Source organism: Capsicum annuum, chromosome 4, assembly GCF_002878395.1.
Source record: "Capsicum annuum cultivar UCD-10X-F1 chromosome 4, UCD10Xv1.1, whole genome shotgun sequence".
Lineage (NCBI taxonomy): Eukaryota > Viridiplantae > Streptophyta > Magnoliopsida > Solanales > Solanaceae > Capsicum > Capsicum annuum.
The window spans coordinates 87,012,010-87,030,033 of NC_061114.1; positions in this window are offsets into that span (position 1 = coordinate 87,012,010).

The following is an 18,024-nucleotide window of genomic DNA, read 5'->3' on the forward strand; positions in this document are numbered from 1 at the left end:
TAAGAGCATCAGCAACCATGTTAGCCTTACTTTGGTGATAGTGAAGACTCATATCATAGTCCTTGTGATGTTCAATCCATCTCCTCTGATTGAGATTGAGCTTTTTTTGAGTGAACACATACTATAGACTCTTATGATCAAGAAAGATGCCCACATATACACTACAAATAATGCTGCCATTTCTTTAAAGCAAATAGAATCATGAATAGCTCCAAATTGTGAGTAACATAGTTCCTCTCATGTACCTTTAACTGCCTGGGAGCATAGGTAATTACCTTCCTATGTTGTATTAAAACAAAACCAACACCTACACAAGACATATTATAATAGACCACGAACCCATCATTGCCTTGTGACAAAGTCAGAATTGAATCCAAAGTAAGCTTATTTTTCAACTTCTCAAAACTTCCCATATAAGCATCTGACCAAGAAAACCTAACCTTCTTATTAGTTAACTTTGTCAAAGGAGCAGCTATCAATAAAAAGCCTTCCATGAACCAACTATAGTACCCAGCCAAACCTAAGAAGCTTGTAATATCAGCTGGAGTCGTGGGTCTAGGACAGCTATTAACCACAATAACATTTTACGGATCCACCATGATCCTCTTACTAGAAATAATATGACCAAAAAAGGTCATAGCATTCAACAAAAAATCATACTTTGTGAACTTTGCATACAACTATTATTCCTTCAAGGTCTGCAATGCCACACGGAGGTGATTAGCATGATCCACCTCACTTTTGGAATAAACCAGAATGTCATGAATAAACTTACTGATGAACGGATCTAAGATCTACCTAAAAAATCTGTTCATCAAGTCCATAAATGCTGCCAGGGTATTAGTCAAACCAAATGACATCACAAAAATTTCAAAGTGCCCATATCGAGTACAAAAATTCATCTTATGGATATCCACATACCTAATATTTAGCCGATGATACCCAGCATGAAGATCTATCTTAGAAAAGGCCTTGGCACCTTGCAACTACCCATATAAGTCATCTATCCTTGGGAGAGGATACCCGTTCTTGACCGTTATCTTATTCAACTATCTGTAGTCTTCTATATCCAAAGGGAACCATCCTTCTTGTGCACGAACAACACGTGCTCACCATAGGGATACACTAGGATGAATAAACCCCTTATCTAGAAGGTCCTTAAATTTATCTTTGAGTTTTCTCATATTCCCTAGAACCATTCTATAAGAAGGAATAAATATCTTATTAGTGTTCAGAACCAAATCAATACAAAACTTTATTTCCCTATCGAGAGGAACACTAGGAAGATCATCCACAAAGACCTTTGAAAACTCATTTACCATCAGAGCTGAGTGTAGATAAGTACCTTACATATTAGAATCTTTATCCTAGACCAATTGATAAAGACAACATTTAGAGATTAACCTCTGAGTTGTAAGATAAGAAACAAACCTCCCTCTAGGAGCTAGGGAACCACCCTCCCACTCTATATCTAGTTTACCAGGGAACGGAAAGACAACCTTATATGTTTAAAAATCTAAGGATGTGTAACAAGAGCGTAACCAATCTATCCCTAGAATAACATCAAAATCCACCATATCAATTTCAAACAAATCAATCAAAATCCTTCTACTACTAACATATACCATACACCCCCTATATACTATATAGCAATAACTAAGTCACCTACTAGTGTAGAGATAGAAAAATAATCTAAAATAACCTCAAGATTAAAACAATTACATACAACCATAAATGGGGTAACATAAGAAAGAGTAGACCCCAGATCAAGCAAACAATACCCATTGCGAGAAAAGACTTATAAGTAATAGTAATAATATCAGGTGATGTGTAATACCCCACAAAAGTCTCTCATAGTCTGAGCCTTAGAGAGTATTTAGTGAAGTGTAAATCTAGCCATAAAAGGTTAAGAAATGTCTTCCCAAATGAGAAATATTTTTAGCCATTTATAATTTCCATAATATCGAATTTTTGTCATGTATAAAATTGAATAATCTTTCCATCGATACCAATTTTGTTAAAATCTGACATCGGACGAGAAAGTTATGGACGTTTTACTGAAAGCAATCGGAACTGCCCAGGTACGACGACAGGGTTGACGGATTGTCGAGCTTGCGAGGGACTATCGGCCAGACCGTTGTAACCAAGGAAGTGACTCCCTTTTCTGGCCCAAGTGTGATGTCCAGGAAGATGGACCATTGAAGCTGTGACAGACCATCATTGGGACCATCGTACTGAGGCAGTGTAGGCTCATCCTTGCCCACGTACGACGGACGATCCAATAGACCGTCAGATATTCAATGGACCATTGCTGAGACCATTGCATTGATGTAGTGTGTTATTTTTCTGACTGATGTATGATGAACGATCCGATAGACCGTCAAACTGAGCGACGGACTGTCACTTCAATCACCGCAGACCCCGTTCAGAATTTTTAACTCAATTTTGAAAGGGTTTTTTGGTCCTTTTCCCACTCTTTTCAGGCCCTATTTATATCCAATCAAGGATCACAATTTCATTCTTCAACTTTAACATCAAAAACTAGGGTTTCTACAAAATCAAAACCCTTCTTTCTTCTTCAAGAAAATCAAGAGAAATCAAGAAATTAAGAATCTCTCCAAGAGCATTGAAGAAAGAGTTTCTCTAAGGTATGTCGATGTTTATTCTTGGGTCCCTTTCATCCAATAAGATCAAGAACCCTTTTCAAAAATTCAAAGATCTTTTGTTTATGGGTTTTCATGATTCATCTGTGTTAAAATTGATGTTCGTGCTATTATTAAGTTTTGATTCATGTTTGTTTGCACGATTTTCAAGATTTTACCGTAGTATGTGGTATTCATGTGATGTTCATGATAAAACATCTTCAAGTTTCTCGTTAAGTGATGTTTTCAAGTCAATTAAGTGAAGATATTGTTGAATAACAAAAGTATACTCCCTATATGTTTGACAAAATGCTTATGTAAGGGAATTAGAGCCATCATAGCATGTTGAATAGAAATCCCTAATTGTGTACAAGACCATGCATGTCTAGTGTTTGTTGAAAAGCCTTATTGAATGAATTGTGACACGATAGCATGAAATTCCCCAATTATTTTCTCTTCGATACATGCTAAGATTTTAATACATGCTAAGTGTTTGATTCAACACAATGTTGAATGGAGTATGAGCCAATAGCATGTCTCCTTATACTATCACACGTTTCTGATTTCTAAATTCTTAAAGAGATTCTTTAGTAATTATGATGGTGAATGAATGTCCATGGTCTTGATAATTCAAGAATGGTTATGCTTTACTTTTATGTTATCGAGTCCTGGGGGTATTTATACCCGACAATTTAGTTGCAGTCTAGAGCCCATGTCACTTTTCACGATAATATTAGTCAAGCCACGATTCTTAGAACTCAGTGAGTTATAGAACTCTGTACTATCAGACAGGTACAGAATGAAAGAAATCTTAATAATCTCAGTAATCTCAATGTCGCTAGTATTCTAACCTCAGTTCATTACTCAGCTTAGATCCAGTAGTAATCAATTGTTCAGTTTAATCCTTAATAGTATTTGAGTAATCTATCCCGAGTTCATTATCATTCAGTTAGATAACGAGATTCAGTAGTATTCCGACAGATACGGAACTATGTGAATTTAGATTAACTCAGTTAGATCATTCGAGAAATATGATCAGTATCAAATTCAGCACCGTTTATGTTCAGTTAAGAATCAGTTCAGAGTCTTTCAGTTGGAAGTAGGAGCTAGCACTGAGCGAGTGCAGGTATGGTAGCTCCCCGTTAGAGAGAAAGAGTCATTAGGATCAATCCCTAAACTTCAGAACTGCATTGCCAGCACAAGATATTAGAGTCATCCGTTAGAAAAGGCTTGTCATCCATTAGATAGGCTTGACTATTGTACTGCCATAAGCTTGACTTTCTGTGAGGGTCACCCATTAGAGAGGCTTGACCAGAGAGGTCTTTACCCGTGGCACGATATTGACACACTTCAAGCTGTGGTTATAGGTTGGACCTTACCATTTATGATTTGAGGCATGTCGGTTAAGTGAGAACTCCCACAGTTACAGTTTCAGTGTCAGTCTTAAGAAAAAAACTCAAAAATTAGGACTGTCAGATATAGTCATCTATCTCAGTGAGGAACTCAGATAGTTCCATTAATTCATAGGCCACCCGCTAGATAGGCATGGTCCCACATAAAGTGACTGAGTAATCTCATTATCAGATCCAGTGATCACCCGCTAGATAGGCTTGATCTCAGTCTCAGATTCAATTGAGTAATATCATTATCAAATTAGGAGATCACTAGCTAGATAAGCTTGATCTCAGTCTCAGATTCAGTAGAGTAATCTCATTATCAGATCCAGTGATCTCCCGCTATATAGGCTTGATCTCTGTCTCAGATTCAATTGAGTAATCTCATTATCAGATCCAGAGATCACTCTCTATATAGGCTTGATCTCAGTCTCAGATTCAGTTAAGTATTCTTATTATTAGATCTAGAGATCACCCGTCAGATAGGCTTAAGCTCATTCTTAGATTTAGTGATTATTCTCATTATTAGATTTAGAGATCTTCTGATAGATAGGTTTGATCTTAGATATAATCTTTCTTATCATTGATAGTATATTCCGAAATCATCTGTTAGAGAGGTTTGATCTCTGATGCAATCTGTCGAGAGTAGAAAGCTTACAATTTAGTCATTGATATAAGTAAATTCAGTTAATCAATTTCAGTATCATCAGTTTTTGAGATCACTCGCTAGATAAGATAGATCTCAACTCTAGTACTCAATTATCCATATTAGATGATTCAGTTGTTCAGTATCTTAGTATTAGTAGTAAGTTCAGATGTTAATAAAGCAGTGTACGAGTTTCAGTATTTCGAGTTGTGATTTTTAAGTTATGGTTTGTACATTTATGCATATGTCCTCATTCAGTATTATCATGATTATTCAGTTAAGTAATTGTTCATACATAAGCCCTGACATTTGGCCTTACCTCATCTTCATTCTTGGTATATTCCCGTACTGATGCGTTTGTGCTATGGTGTTTTATTTGACACCATATGTTCAAAGGAACAAGATCCAGAGTATCCTTAGCATCTCAATCCCAGTCAGCAGCAGTAGATATAGCAGTAAGTCCTTTTCAGTCGAGGATGATCCTTATTTTTACTATCTTATCAGATTTAGTTTATTTTTCACTAGACGAAGTTAGTTGGGGACATATCCCATTAAATCCACAGTTCAGACAGTTTAGAGGCTTTTTGGACGAATGTATCAGTATTCAGTTTTATGTTTTGATTTTTTTTTTTGAAGTTTTGAATCGTATGGCCAGTTTTTGCATTCATTATTTATATTATGTAGAGCTCAGGTAAAGATATCAGTAAAGAGTTAGCGCTTGGTCCTTTGGGATCATGTGCAACGTTAGATGTTTCAGTTATAGAAAATTGAGTCATTACATGATGCCTCGAATTACTATTAAGATGCCAAAACATACAACTTATTATGACCAACACTACAACCTAGAGTAGTAACAGAAGCTGACGCGACACAACCAATTGTAGTAGTAGAAGATGAATCTATCGGTACCTTATTTGATCCCGAAGCAACCTTATTAATAGGATACTCCCTGATCTGATGCCCTTCTTGGCCATACTTGAAGTATTTGTCCCTCCCTTTATCATAATAACTTAGATGAGGACCACCACAGAACATATAAAGAGGGAATAAAAAAACTGACTGACCCCACTTGCCTGAGATTGGGCACCCGATGTAAAAAAATTATAACCACCCTGATGATGCCTATCGCCCGACTATTTCAAGTAAGGAGTATTAGCAGTAAGGAAGGATCCTGAACTCCCACACTTTTACTTCTGCGATTTTCTGCCATCTCGACTACCCTAAGATGGAGCACCTCATGAATTAGTAAATCTTCCCTCTTACCCTTCCAATCTTTGAGCTTCGCATGTTTCCTCTTCTTATCCACTACATACTGCATATGACCAGTCAACCTACAAATATCCATATCTATAATAAGCAAAGCAGTGTTTCTTTCCAAGATAAAATACTGATTCAACCCAAAAGCAAACTTTCTCATCCTCTCTCTCAAGTTTGCTACCAAATTAGGAGCATACATTAAGAGTTTATGAAACTTCAAGGTATATTACTTGACAGATATCTTCCCCTTCAGGAGATTCAAAAACTCCTCCATCTTTGCTTCCATCTGCTCTTGAGGAATAAAGCAATCAAAGAAGGCCTTAGAAAAGTATCCCAGAAGACTGACACTTCTACATCACCCCTACCCATGTGCCACTCTTCATACCATTGATATGCAACGTATTTATGATGTTAAGCTGCAAATTTTATCCTCTACACATTGGTAGCTTGCTCAAAATATCTTCTCCATTTCATCTAGGAAAGCCTTTGGATCCTCCTATACCTTCATACCAATAAAAGGAGGAGGATTCTATTTCATAAACTAACCAGAACTTGTGGCCTCAGTAAACAAACCACCAGACATATCCCGCTCAGCCTGAGTAGCAACCATCAAAGCAATAGTATGAATAGACTAGAAAAATTCAGCAATAATCACCTTCTATTAAAGAGGACTGGTAATAATCTGAGGAACTCCAAATCTATCAGAGATAGAACTTGAGATCGAAGATGAAGTCTAGACGTAGGACATACCCCATCAATATTGTCCCTAGATGGGACTGAAGTGTTTTTTTTTGTTCTTGATTATAGAGGCATGATCTAAACACTGAACAACTAGGGATAAGAGAAGAATTCCAGCACTTTGGATCCAAGCTTAAAAATAGATTACCAAAAAAGTGAAACATTCGTAAATGCCTTTTAGCCTCTCTCTAAATAGTGTGGCACGATACACACCCCTAAAAGATATTCCACTAGAAATGACTTTAAGGACTCCCAATTGAACATGAATGTAATTCCCTGGGAGTAGACCCCGGATGCCCGATGGTGCTTACGATCACAAGTGACCCTAAGCTAACCTTTGAGCTGGTACCTACTGATGAACTCTAAATAATATACTAATAATAAATTTGTGTGGAAACTAGTGAATATTCCATATGGTTTAAATACTAAAAATAATACAAATGAAATCCACAAGTCTGAAACATATGCAAAAATTTTGAAAGCTGACTGATAAAAAAAGATAACTACTGAATGTCTGAATTATTTGAAAGCCTCGAAAATGACTAAATATAAGTTGATGAGATAGACCCTAACTAAATTAAAATGTATAACTAAAATAAAATAATTTAATAAATATGATCGATCTGCGAATGTATGAGGACTCACCACTGCTACTGTTGCGGATGTATAAAAATGTCTAAATATGGTCGGGAACCTAAGCATCCTAACCTATGATATAAGACATCTTAGCGCAAGAAATGAGTATGTAGTAAGTACTTTAAATGTAATGGTATACTAAATGAGAGTAGGCTTATATGCGTGGGCTTATGTACATGAATAATAACTAACTTAAAGGAATAACATAAGATGATTGATGAACAGTATGCATAAAAACTATAAAATATGAGAATGTATGACCAAGTATGAAACATGACTCTAAAAATTTATACAAACTGAAAATAATAAGAATCTAATGATGAATAATTAATAACTATGTTCTATGGTAAATACAAACCTTAACTTAGTCACACTAAAAACTAAACTAAAACTATGGGAGCTTGCTCTAACCAACATGCCCCAATATATTATCAAGGACCAAACTGTGAGCCCAAGTGTAAGGGTGTTAGTACCATGCCACGGGTACTAACACTGGCTGTATGGATCCACTAACTAATTTCCTAAAGGAGGAGGGTGTCATACTTAACTGATGGGGGACCCCTCAAAGTCTACAGTGGCACCATAGGTCTGGAACCTACGGACTGCTACTAACGCCTCATGACTAACTGACAGGAGAGACTCCATCCCTAATTTCACTTGGTGCTAAGTGTTACTCCCAACTGAAGATCTTGATTCCTCAACTGAACTAATCTTGATTGAATAAAAAACTAATCATACTAACTGATTTGATGATAATGCCTATGGTTTATATAACACCATTCTACAAATTCTGAAACTATGTAAATAACTAAATTTTATGTATTCATAACTCCTAGGACTCGATAACAACAATAGTAAAAATATACTAAAGCTTCAAAAACACCATAAGTATCATTGTTAAAAATTCAACCATTTAGGGATTTCATCAAACACTTGAAATCCACAGATTTAAAAATGGGAATAGGTTAATTCATGGGATAATAACACAACCTCCATACTAAAATCATGGATTAAGGATTTAATATACAAATACACCATTCAAACATGTCAAGGACTAATTCCAACGAAAGCACATGAAAACATTGTATAAAAATCAAAATTCATGGGAGTTTATGGATAAAATTCATGAATATCATGTAAACATCATAATTTTAAACTTGAAAGCAGATTCTTAGACTCCATGAGGGAAAATGGCCCATGGATGAAGATCTAACATACCTTATTTAAAGAATTTGAAAGAGTTCTTGGTGATTTCTTAAAGTTTGAGCTTGAATGTTTAAGGGGCTTGGGTTTATTCATAAGAGAAGGAGGTTTTCTTTTGAGAGATTTTGTGTAAAATATGACTAAATTTGCTTTTAGGGGCTTCAAATCTCATGTTTTTACGAATTGAGGTGATGGGAAAAGACAACACTACCCCTCTGAAATAAAAATTCATAACTGGAACACCGATTGGGCCCTCATCATGTGCTCCAAGGCTTCCATCGCTATTCTACTGTGATGCGCTACAATCGCAGTGACGTGCTGATTTTGTAATCTAAATGTGGTCCAAACCTTATCGAAAAAATCCAAAACATACCCGAGACATGCTCCTTACACCCCTGAACATAAATTAACTCAAAAACATAAGCATGGAGGTCAAAAAGATTACTTTAAAAATCATTGAAGTTAAGAAGACAAAAATAAGGCTAAGTCATCAACATTTAGTTAAAATTTAGGTTCTAAACCTCTTGTACATACACTATAGGCTAAGATGAGCTAAGACTAATATGGTGTGTTACAATATCTGCTCCTTGGGAATATGCATCCTTGAATGAGACTAATTAAGATGAGAAATTTGGAGGTACTGAGATTACATACTGAATGTGCACAACAGAAAACATGATTACGTTGCTAAGTCTAAAACATGGTGACTGACTGGACTGATTCATGAATACATGCAATAAGATGAAGATGACCACATGGCAGGAACTGAGAATGGAAAAGAGATAATCTAAGGAAAATAGGTACCTTGAGCTACATCTGAGTTTGCAGAGAAAAGGTGAAGGTACTTGGTATGCATGTCTGCTTCTGCATCCCAAGTAGTTCCCTCACCGGACTGATTCCGCCAAAGAACTTTGACCTAGGGAAATTCTTTATTCTTTAGTCTGTGAATCTATAGATCTAAGATTTCGAATGGGAGCTCTTCATAAGAAAGACTGTCCTAAACATTTGTACTTTCTAAAGAATAACCATAGCTGGTTCACCAATACACTTCATTAACAAGGACACATGGAACACTGGATGTACTGACGCCAAATTTGTCGGTAACTTAAGCTTATAAGCTCTAAGGAGGATCCAAGGGAGTTTTTGGATATGGTACAGAAGGTGATTGACATCATATGCATCATTCAAATGAGAGCTCAAAGTTAGATGCATATTAATTACAAGGAGTAGATTATACTTGGTTTAAGTAATGGAAGAAAGATAGAGGTGTGGAATTAGAGCCTATAGTATGTGAGAAGTTTCCATAGCTTTCCTAGATAGGTTCTTCTTACTAAATTTGAGGGAATCTAAGGTTCAGGAGTTCATAAATAGGAAACAGGGAAGTATGGGCATGAAGAAGTACTTGTTCAAGTTCAATTAGTTTGTAAGGTATACTCCTATGATGGTGGATGACAGTAGGTTTAGAATGAGTAAGCTTATATCTAGTGTAGCTGATAGTGAGTTTAAGGAGTGTAGTACCACCATATTAATTAAGGAGATAGACCTATCACAACTTATGGTTCATGCTCAACAGATTAAGGAGGAGAAGCTTAAGGATAAAGAGAAAGAGAATAAGAGGGCCAGAATAGGGAGTTTTAACTTCTCTCAACCAAGGTCGGAATATGGTAATCATTCCAAGTTTAGCTAGAAATTTCCATCCCTAACTCTATCTTCACCTAGTCCACTAGTGCCTAATTTTAGTCAGAATAGTCATGATAGAGTGTAGGGCTCTAAGACCCAGGGTAGTGTAAACAGTAGACATACCAACTTGCTCTACCAAAAGTGTGGTAGGAACTATTAGGGTGAATGTCGGGTAGGAAGTAATGTGGGCTTTAGTTGTGGCAAGTCAGGTCATAGGATCAAGGAGTGTCTTGTGATAGCCCCGAAGGGAGATGATTCGTGCTAATAGGGCTACTCCAATTCTTTAGAAGCACCAGTAGGTTGCCCAGCTTAGAAAGGTGACACATGTAGTGCAACCAATTGGATGCATCATAACAAACTTTATACTCTTCAAACTCAACTTAATTAAGGAAGTTCTCTAGATGTGGTTTTGCTTATGTTACAAGTGTTTCATCTTCATGTTTATGCATTGTTGGATTCAGGAGCTTTACTTTCCTTAGTGGCCCCTTACATAGATGTAGACTTCGGTGTCAATCCAAAAATATTAGTAGGGCCTTTCTTAGTGTCTACCATAGTGGGTAAGTCCATCATAGCCTAATGGCTATACAAAAATGCCCTGTCATAGTGTGTTAGAAAGTTACTTCAGTTGATTGTGTGGCATTAAAGATGATTGATTTAGATGTCATTCTTGGTATGGATTTGATTAGCTCTATTCATGTTATGCCTCAGTCAATTGCAGAAATAGAATTGTTCACTTCTAGTTTCCCAATGAGCCAGTTATCAAATGGAGGGGTAGTACTTCAGTGTCTAAGGGTCAAACTGTCTCCTATCTTAAGGAAAAAAGGATGACGTCGAAGGGGTGCATTTACTATCTTATCCGAGTTCAGGGACTTAAATTCTGAGACTCTAATTCTTAAGTCAGTTTAAGTGGCAAGGGAATTTCCATATGTATTTCCCAAAGATTTTCCAAAAATTCATCCCGAAAGGGAAATTTACTTTAGAATAGATCTCTTTCTAAATTCCCAATCTACCTCTATTTCACCCTATTGAATGTCTTTAACTGAGCTTAAGGAATTGAAGTAGTAGTTGAAGGATCTCTTAGATAAAGGTTTCATCAAGCCTAGTGTTTCCCTATAGGGTTCTCTACTACTATTCATGCCCAAGAAAGACAGTTTTCCTAGAATGTGCATAAACTACCTTCAGTTGAACAAAGTCCCCATCAAGAATAAATATCCTATCCCCATAATTGATGACTTATTTGACCAACTTCATGGTGTAAGTTATTTCTCTTTGATAGATCTTAGATCCGGTTATCATCAGCTTAGAGTTTGAGATGTGACATTCTGAAGACAGTTTCCAGAAATTGGTATGTTCACTTTAAATTCCTATTTATATATTTTGGACTAACAAATTCCTATGCAACTTTATGGACTTGATAAACAGGGTGTTCATGCAATACTTGAACATGTTCATCATCATCTTCATTGATAATATCCTTGTATATTCTAATAGTGAAAATAATCATGTAGACCATTTGAGAGTTGTGTTGTAGATCCTTAGAGATCACCAGTTGTTCGCTAAGTTCAATAAGTGAGAATTTTTCTTGAGATTTTTATATTTACTTAGTCACATCATTTCTGGTGATGACATTTGAGTTGATCCTCAAAAGACTGAAGTAGTAAGAAAATAGCCTCGACCCATCTCTCCATTAGATATTAGGAGTTTCTTTGGTTTGGGTGGCTATTATAGATGGTTTGTGTAAGGTTTTTCTTCTATTGCTTTCCCCATGTCTTGAGTAACCCAAAATAGGTAAAATTTCAATAGTCAGATTCCTATGAGAATTGTTTTTAGGAGTTGAAGATTCGACTCTTTTTTGCCCCAATCTTAACTTTGCCAGATGGCTTGGATTTGTAGTTTATTATGGTTCTTCTAGAGTTGGTCTAGGTGGACTAGTGATGCAGAGGGGTTAGGTCATAGCCTACATCTCTAGACAACTTAAGCCCCATGAAAAGAATTATCCAACCCATGAAATTGAGTTTACAACTATCACGTTCACCTTGAAAATTTGGAGGCACTATCTTTATGGGTAACATGTTGATGTGTTCGTGGATCCCAAGATCTTAAAGTAAGTGTTCATTCAGATAGACCTAAACCATTGCTAAAGAAGATAGCTTGAGTTTTTGAAAGATTATGATATGAGTGTGTTGTATCCTCTGAGAAAGGCTAATGCAGTGGAAGATGCCCTTAGTATATTATCTATGGATAGTGTTTCCCATGTCAAAGGTGATAAGAGGGAGTTAGTTTGTGAGGTTTATCATCTTGCTAAGTTAGGATTTCAATTAATTAATTTGGCGGAAGGTAGTATATGGGTTAAGAATGGATTAGAATCTTTATTAATTGCCCAAGAAAAGGAAAGCAAGACTGGGATCCTAATTTGGTTAAGTTGAAGGAAGCTGTTAGAGATACGAAGGTGATGATTTTCTCCGAAGGAGTAGATGGTGTTCTTCATTATCAAGACAGGTTATGTGTTTCGCGTGTTGATGGTTTGAGATAACGAATATTAGAAGAAGTAAATGGTGCATGGTATTCTATTCACCTCGGGGCCACTAAGATGTATCGTTACTTGCAGGAAATCTATTGGTGGAGTGGTATGAAGAAAAATATTACCAAGTTTATGGTTAAGTGTTCAAACTGTCAGCAATTTAAGGTTGACCAATGGCCTAGTGGTTCACTTCAAGAGTTCAACATCCCACTTGGAAAAGGGAGATGGTGAATACAGTTTTGTGACAGGATTGCCTCGTACGTGACGTCAGAATAATTCAATTTGGGTCATTGTAGATAGAATAACAAAGTCACCTATTTCTTACCAGTTTATACTTCACATTCCAGTAAGGATTATGGATTTAGTGAGCATGAATAGGGTTTCATTCTCTATTATTTAAGATAGAGGTACTCGTTAAGAATAGGGTTTTATTCTCTATTATTTAAGATAGAGGTACTCGTTTACATCTAAACTTTGGAAAGTTTTTTAGAAGGGTCTTGGTACCCAAGTTCACCTCAGTATAACTTTTCATCATTAGAAAGATGGTCAGGCAGAGAGGACCATTCAGACTTTATAGGACATGTTAAGGGCCTATATTATTGACCTTAAAGGTAGTTGGAATGACCACTTACTTTTGATTGAGTTTTCCTACAACAATAGTTATCACTCCAGTATTTAGATGGCTCTGTGGATCTATATAGAAGGACATGTAGGTTTCCAATTGGTTGGTTTAAAGTAGGTGAGGCTACTTTATTCAGTGTTTAAGGAAATGGATAAAGTTTAGTTAATTTGAGAGAGGATAAAGATAGCCCAAAGCCATCAAAAATCTTATATAGATTTGAGGAGAAGGGATTTTGAGTTTGAGGTTGGTGAATTGGTCAATTTGAAAATTTCACCTATGAAGGAAGTGAAGAGATTTGTCAAGACGGGAAGCTCAATCCCCGTTATGTTGGCCGGTGTTCCATATTTTTTTGTTAAAGAAATGCACTGGTGTTTCAGTTTCTATTATTCCTTTAGAAATTGTAGATGTTATAGATACCCTTTTCTATGATGAATTCCTATTTGAGACTCTTTATTTTTGGATTCATAGGCTAAGAAATAATGAAATTTCTTTGGTTAAAGTGTTTTGGAGGAATCAGTCCGTAGAGGGAGCTGCTTGGGAAGCACAAGTTGATATAAGACCCTGGTATCCTCATCTTTTCTCAATAAATTCATACTCAACTTGAGGTAATGATTTTTCCTTTGGTTGACTCTTTTCATTCTCTTTTACAACTATGAAACTATTCTCTTGTAATAGCATGCATTTATGAAGTTAGTTCATCGTATGTAGTATTATCATATTTCAAACCCGGTTATCACATCATGTTTCATCATATTAGTGTTTACTATATACTCTCAGTCTCCATAGTATCTTGGCTTAACCAGTCTTATTTGAGGATGAATGGTCACATGGGGGAGATATTGTTATACCCCCTAAGATTCTACGCCCGATCAGTTTTAGTTGCATGCTTAAGGGGTCCAAGGCTTGAAATTTTCACCAAGTGTTGAGGACTTTTTCATTTCCAATACCACAAAACTTTATGGATTTAATTTTTGGCCTTCTCTACCTTGAGAAATTTTTTTTTTGGAGTTGAAACATGTTTAGGATTGTTAAACGTATGTCTGGGGAGAGTTTTGAGATTTTTGTACGGGGTTCGAGGTGTGTTTGGATAGTGGAGATAGAGAGCCCTCGTGATAGTCCTATGGCACTGTGGTTATTCCCAATGTGATGAGGTTTGAAGAGTATGGGTTACTCCCTTGGAGTGAAGGTTGTGGGGCGTGAGTTACTCCCCTGGAGTAAGGGTGGCAGTGCGTTCGAGTTGTGCATTTAGCTTCTTGATTAAAGAGATCTAGGTGCAATGAAGTCTTTTTCTGTCAACCCAAGGCATCCATAACACGATTGGGGAAATCCATAGAGGAATTATTTTCCCATTTATCTCAAAATTATAAATTAGAAACCCTCCTCTATCCATAACACAATCTTCAAGAATCTCGCTATTGAGGTATGTGGGGTTTGAACAAGGTTAACTTTCATCCTTGTGCCCAAATGTATGATTTTCAAGTTGAATTTTCATGTTTTAAGTTAGGTTTTATTCCCAAATCCTCATGTGTTAAAGCACAGCATTAGCATGTGTTTAATGGGACTAAAGATCATAAGGGTTGTACTCATTCATGTTTTAAACAATAAGTTTGATTTTTATCTTTAATTTATTTATTTTGATGAGAAATTTCTATTCTCTTCAGTTTAATATGTTCCCATGCTTAAATTCATGTATTATACTCATGAATTGAACTATCCAATGTTTTGGGTCTCAGAACAATGACTTCTTATTAATATTCTATGAGTTGTTATCGTATTTTGGTAATCATTCTGTGCTGGTGGGTTATAAACACCCGACACTTTTGTGTTTGCTTGTTGTTTAAGACTTTTCAAATACTAGTTAGTCAGACAAATATTTAATTACTATGCTCAATTTAAAGTTGATCCTTTTCAGTGCGATACCATGCTATGTTTAACCACAAATAACACTAGTGTCATTCAGTTGGATGTACGATTTAGCACCGAGTGGGAAGTATGGCTTAAACAATCCTATTTCCCAGAAAAAATGTGCCCACGTAGGATTTAGGGACTTATAAAAGAGAGTTTTTTTTTCAAATTGGGCTCAGTATAGAGATCACCCCAGTTTAGGTTCCCCTCCAATGGTAAGGATGGAACAACCCTCGTGAACATGGGTCAAACATTGGACTCCATGGTAATAGCCATGGTTTATGTTGGTTACATCACAGCTCCCACAGTTTTAGTTAGTATTGGTTGTTTATTTATATCTAGTTTTACTAATCAAAGAACTCAGTTTTAAGCATTTATTCAGTCAGTTATACAAACTGTACTAGTTATTCAGGTATTCAAATACTTGGTCTTGCATATTCAGTTTTACATGTTCATGTAATTAAATTCAATTCCTGCATTTATTTCAGTTAGTCCTTACCTCACGTACCATTACATTCAAAGTACTAATCGCATAGATTTCTCTTGCGCTATGTTGTCTTATATCATAGGTTCAGGCATATAGTTTCCCAACCATCCTTAGACGGTTCAATAGTTCTCCACGGTAGTAGTGGCGAATCCTCATCCATCGAGGACGTGGTATGTTATTTTTTTTTTTCAGAATTTCATTATTATTCAGTTGGTTAGAGTTAGTTGGGAGTTTTTTCAATCAACTCCACATGATTCTTAGAAGATTTCAGACAGTTAGACAATCATTCAGTTTTTTAGTTATTGCCAGTGGTTTAAGACAGACAATTTAATTTTCCAGTGTTTATCATATACTTAGGACATGTCGTTTTGTATAATTTAGTATTTATATTGATAGTACCTTATGGATTGATCTTCTGGACATGCTATTATCATTTTATTTAATGCTCACAACAGGTACCAAAAGATGGGTTAGCTTTGGGTTATTTGTGGCCTTAAGCACAGTGTCGCGACTAGGGGTAACCTCGGGTCATGACACCCATATAGAGTGACTTTGGCGTATAAACCTTACTACGTAGGTGCCACAATTGAACTTCAACTATCTCAACTAAATTGTTGTCATCATATATGGAGAAATAGAAATAAGATGAGTATGCTCCAAATAAATTCAATAATCATTATTATAGTCTAGTGGAATGCTATGTAAATCAGAAATAAAAATTTCAATAAATCACAAACCACATGAGCTAACCCAATAGGAGGAACATTGGCACTGGTGGTGTGATGATGAGCTATAAATGCAAAATAGCCCTCTCTATGAATCTTTTAGAATGAATAAAGGATATAATATGATTAGGAATAAGGATGCAATCACCCTTCTATTCTGGCCTAAACATATTTTTCATCGTTATAGCCACTATCTTCGCATGATAATCTTATATGGCATGGTAAGGAGAAAACCAACGCATCACCATAATGACATCAAAGTCAATCATGTCAAGAATCACTAAGTCTGCCAAGGCTTTATACCCAATGAATGTAACAACCCTGGAGTGGTAGCCTTTATCTTGAATCGCCGAATCACCAATAGAGGTTGAAACATGGATATAAATATTAATAAAATCATTTATCATATCTAACCCCACAATAAAACAGAAATACACTTAAGAAAATATTGAAACAGGATCAAATAAAGCTATACCCATCTGGTCACTAATTAGAATAGTACTCATGATCAATATACCAAAAGCCTTTAGCTTGGGTCTACCTGGGAAAGATTAGAAAAATATTTGACCACTTACTAGTGAGCCTTACCTACCATGGTAAGTGCCATTTATACCTGCCATATGGCCACCAATCCCACCTTGAGGATGATCTCTACTATGTGCACTATCTCTCCTACATTCTAGAGCTAGAGATCAGAGAGCCTAATATTAAGCTAAATAATTAGTCTATCTATATTAGGGATACCATCTCTAAAAATTTCCAACCTGATCAAACTAATGACATGCCCTACATAAAGTGGGCCTCTAACCTAAAGATTAAGAAGTAACATACCCACTATGCTATGAAAAAAACTAGCTAGCCCAATATGGATCCCCAGCTGAAACCACATGACAAACTGAATTGGGATCCCAGAATATCCATGATAGATTGGACCTTAGCCAAAGCGACAACATAGCTACCATTATTCCAGGCTTTTTTTACTATAAACTTTATGTAACCATTTTGTTTTTCACCCCTTTCATATTGCTAAGATACTCAGCCACAACTTAAAAAGTTTTATAGAACAACGATTACTTAAATACATTCATATCACCTTAGTAGATAAGGGTTCAACCATAAGATACTATATGAAGTACTAATAGTTGAATCCTATATCAACCCATTAAAATTAAATGACGAATCCTATCCTCTTCCATATGCAACACCTTAAATAAATACCTAGAGAGTAAATGAAATCGAGCCTCAAAGGCTGCAATATATGTAATTTTCCCTAGTCAATAATAGTAAACTCATCCTTCTTCTTATCTGACAAATTTTGAGGAAAGTACTTCTCCAAAAAATGGAGTAAAACTATACCCAAGTCAATGGAGTTAATCTAACTAGTCTAAACTACATAAAAGCTCTCCCTAAAACCTTTGCATCCCCATGTTACTGGAAAGTAATAAATTCCACCCCATATTACTTTACTGCCAAATCATATGGATCCCCTTATAACAATCAATAATAAACTCATAAAAATCCTTAGACTTGATACCATAGAAAATTGTTGCGTTTATTTAGTGAAACTA